Source organism: Dama dama, chromosome 22 (assembly GCF_033118175.1).
Source record: "Dama dama isolate Ldn47 chromosome 22, ASM3311817v1, whole genome shotgun sequence".
Taxonomy (NCBI): domain Eukaryota; kingdom Metazoa; phylum Chordata; class Mammalia; order Artiodactyla; family Cervidae; genus Dama; species Dama dama.
The window spans coordinates 18708125-18712889 of record NC_083702.1 but is presented as its reverse complement, the minus strand read 5'-3'; positions in this window follow the sequence as shown (position 1 = coordinate 18712889).

Here is a 4765-nt window from a genome sequence, read left to right as displayed (position 1 = left end):
GCTTCCTCGGTAGATCAGTTGGTAAAGAATCCACCAGCAATGCAAGAGACCCTGGTTCAATTCCCAAGTCAGGAAGATCCACTGGAGAAGGGATAGGCTACCCACTCTAGTATTCGTGGGCTGCCCTTGGTGGCTCAGCTGGTAAAGAATCCACCTGCAGTGCAGGTGACTTGGGTTTGATCCCTGGGTTGGGAAGAACCCCTGGAGGAGGGAAAGGCTACCCACTCCAGTATTCTGGCCTGGAGAATTTCATGGACTGTATAGTCCATGGGTTTGCAGAGTCGGACACGACTGAGCAACTTTCACTTTCAATTTTTAGTTGACAATGTTGTGTTAGTTTCAGGTGTAGACTTTCAGTTTTGCAAGATGAAAATGTCTGGAGACCTCTTTCCCAGCAACATGAATACACTTCACACTACTCAACTGTACACCTAAAAGTGGTTGGGATGGTGACTTTTATGTTAGGTGTTTGTTACTACAATAAGAAACAAAGAAAAAAAAAATCTAACGGAATTTACCTCACCAGGTTTTGTACTTGTTTGGGACTCTTCACCTCCTCTTTCTCCCTGATTTCTCCCATTTTGGAATGGGACTATCTCACGTCTATCTTGTGGTGTATTTTGGAAGCACGTACTGTGTCTGGTTTCATAGGTTCACAGCTGGAGAGGAATTCCACTTCAGGTTGAATCACACGTAGAGTCTCACTCACACCTGATATAGAAGATTTCAGATGAGACCTTGGATTGGGTTGTCCAAAAAGGTTGTGTGGGTTTATTTGCAAAATGTTCATTTGAAAAAGTCATATGAACTTTTTGGCCAACCCAATACTTGGAGAATTGATGCTGGAATGGGTTAAGATTTTGGGGGGCGGTTCGCTACTGGGTTGGAGGTACCTGTATTTTACATATGAGAAGGACATGAATTTTGGTGGGCCACAGGGTAGCGTTGTACAGACTGAACTGTGTCCTCCTAAAATTCGTATGTTGAACCCCTAACCTCCAGGACCTTAGAATGTGTCTGTCTTTGGAGACAGGGCTTTATTGAGGTTATTTAAGTGAGGTCATAAGAAGGGACGTAGGGACTTCCCTGCTGGTCCAGTGGATGAGACTTAGCACTCCCAAAGTGAGGGGCCTGGGTTAGGTTCCCAGTCAGGGAACTGCATCCTGCAAGCCACAACTAAAGATCCCTCATTCTTCAATTAAGAGCCAGCGCAATCAAATAAATAAACATTAATTAAAAAGGTGATGTAATCAAATATGACCAACCTCCTTATAAGAAGAGAAAGAAACACCAGGCATGTGATACAGGGCATGGGACTTGTGAGGACACAGCAAGGAGGCAGCCAACTGTGGGGAGAGAGTTCTCAGGAGAAGCCAGTCCTAATCCTGGAATTGCAGACCCCAGAACTTTGAGATAAGAGATTTCTGCTATTTGCACCAGCCACCGACTTCCCTGGTGGTCCAATGATTAAGACTCCATGCTCCCAAAGTGGGGGGCAGGACAGAGGTTCGACCCTGAGGCAGGGAACCAAGATCCCTCACGCATGCTGCTGATGTAGACTGTGGTATTTTATTAGGTAGCCCTGGCAGACTACTGTAACAAACCAACAAACCAAAACATAATGTCAGGTCATGATAAGGGAGCCCTTAGAAGAATACATAGTCAATGTGAGGTAATAAAGAAGAGGAGGATTATTTAAGACAGGATAGGGAGGGAAGATGTCAGCAGAGATGACATTTGAACAGAAACCTGTATGACAAGAGGGACTCATCCTTGGGAGCATTTATGAGAACAGCGTTCCAAAAGGAAGGAATTTCAAATACAGAGATACCAAGAGAAGGATGTTTGCTTGGCATGGTGCTAAACGCGGACACGCAGCAGTGAGTGGTGTGGACCAGGGCCAGGGCGGACAGGGAAACACTGCTGGAGAGATAAGCAGGGGTCTGAAGACAAAGGGTGCTGTAAGCAATGACGAGGATCCTGGATTGTATTACAAATGTGACAAGAGCCAGGAATCTACAAAGCCATTTTAGCTTTCTGGGTGAAGCCATAACAACAGTTGATTAGTGTTTTTAAAAAATGTATTTGCTGTGGAATGGAGAAGATGAGAGAGGCGTGCAAGCATGGAATCAAAGACCGACTAGGAGGCTGCTGGTCCGGGTGGGAAATGATGAGGGTTTGGACGGCGGCGGTAGCAGTGGAGGCAGTGAGTCACTGGATTTGAAATATATTTTCAAGGTACAACCAGCAGAATTAACTAACAGCCAAGATGCTGGGCATGAGGAAAAAAAAAAAGAGTCAAGAATGGGTTTTGGCCAGGATTACTGGAGAACTGGAGTTGCCATTTCATTCAGTCAGGGAAACAGGGAGAGCAGAGGTCAACTTAAGAGCTTTGTTTTAAACATGTGAAGTTTGAGATATGGCATTAACAGCAGGGCTCTAACAATAAAACACTCTCCTTGCCTTTCCCAGATTTTGGCAACATAAAGATACAAAAGATACACTTCCTGCCTTTATGGTCTCATGCCAGGAAGGGGGTGTGTGTGTGAAGAGACAATAAAAAAATTTTTTTTAACTTAATAGGCTTTATTTTGGGGGAGCAGAGTTATGTTTATAGAAACATTGGTTAGAAAGGATCCATATACTTTCTCAACTTCCTATTATTAGCCTCTTGTGTTAGTGTGTACATTTGTTACAACAGATAAACATACACTGACACACCTCAGTCACCCTAAGTCCATAGTTTACATTAGGGTTCACTCTTGCTTTTGGGCTTCCCTGGTGGCTCAGAGGTTAAAGCGTCTGTCTGCAATGCAGGAGACCTGGGTTTGATTCCTGGGTCGGGAAGATCCCCTGGAGAAGGGAATGGCAACCCAATCCAGTATTCTTGCCTGGAGAATCCCATGGACGGGGGAGCCTGGTGGGCTATAGTCCGCGGGGTCGCAAAGAATCGGACATGACTGAGCGACTTCACTTTCACTTTTCACTTTCACTTGCTTTTGTACATTTTATAAATTTGGACAAATGTATCCATAATTTCCTGACAAATCTATATGCAGGTCAAGAAGCAACAGTTCTAATTGTACATGGAACAAAGGACTGGTTCCAGATTGGGAGAGCAGTACATCAAGGCTGTATATTGTCACCCTTATTTAACTTATGTGCAGCATACATCATGTGAAATGTCAGGCTGAATGAAGCACAAGCTTGAATCAACACTGCCAGGAGAAATATCAATAACCTCAGATACGCAGATTATACCACCTTTATGGCAGAACTAACGTGCCTCTTGATGAGGGTGAGAGAGAAGAGTGAAAAAGCTGGCTTAAAACTCAACATTCAAAAAACTAAGATCATGGCATCTGGTCCCATGACTTTATGGCAAATAGATGGGGAAACAATGGAAACAGTGACTTTATTTTCTTGGGCTCCAAAATCACTGCAGATGGTGATTGCAGCCATGAAATTAAGACATTTGCACCTTGGAAGAAAAGCTATGACCAACCTAGACAGCATATTAAAAAGCTGAGACGTTACTTTGCCAACAAAAGTCCATCTAGTCAAAGCTATGGTTTTTCCAGTAATCATGTATAGATGTGAATATTGGACCATAAAGAAAGCTGAGCACCGAAGAATTGATGCTTTTGAACTGTGGTGTTGGAGAAGACTCTTGAGAGTCCCTTGGACTGCAAGGAGATTAAACAAGTCAATCCTAAAGGAAATCAGTCCTGAATATTCATTGGAAGGACTGATGCTGAAGCGGAAACTCCAATACTTTGGCCACCTGATGGGAAGAACTGATTCACTGGAAAAGACCTTGATGCTGGGAAAGACTGAAGGCAGGAGAAGGGGATGACAGAGAATGAGATAGTTGAATGGCATCACCGACTTGAAGGACATGAGTTTGAGCAAGCTCTGGGAATTGGTGATGGACTGGGAAGCCTGGCGTGCTGCAGGCCATGGGGTCGCAAAGAGTTGGATATGACTGAGAGACTGAACTGAACACTGAAGGACATCTTGGTGGCTTCCAAGTTTTGGCAGTTAAGAACAAAGCTGTTATAATATTTGTGTGCAGGTTTTTGTATAGATTCAGCTTTTCAACTCATTTGGATAAATACCAAGGAATGTGACTGCTGGATTATAAACAAGTACTTTAAATGTCAATTTCTATACAAGTGCCAATAGGGTACCCAGACTATTGCTTGTAGGAAGCAAAGAGCTTTTTTTGAGTTCCTTAAGTTATTCTAGCAATGCTCTAAAACTACAAACATCCTTCCTTTTCTGTATGACTATTAGTCTGACACTGTATCGTCAGGATACCCCTGCCTGGCTCACTTACAGGAAGGCAGCCACTAAACACAGATAACTAAAGTGCTCACGCTGACTCACATCCACCCTTTCAAAGAACCACATGCAAGTGGCAACCTATTGATGGGGGCAGAAGCCAAGTCACTTTTCAGTACAATATTTCATAATTAAAGGTCTGTGTTCTTTGAGCAGAACTCTTCCCTAACTGGTAAGCCTAATTCCTCGAGAAAATCCATTAAGTCCCAGACGAACAAAAAGGCTATTGAAGTTCTTTGTTGTTGTTTTTCAGTAGTTCAGTTATGTTCAACTCTTTATGACCCCATGGGCTGCAGCATGCCAGGCTTCCCTGTCCTTCATCATCTCCCAGAGTTTGCTCAAACTCAAAGTCCATTGAGTCCGTGATGCCATCCACCAACTTTCAAGAATGTTGAAGTGGCAAACCACTTCAGCATTCTTG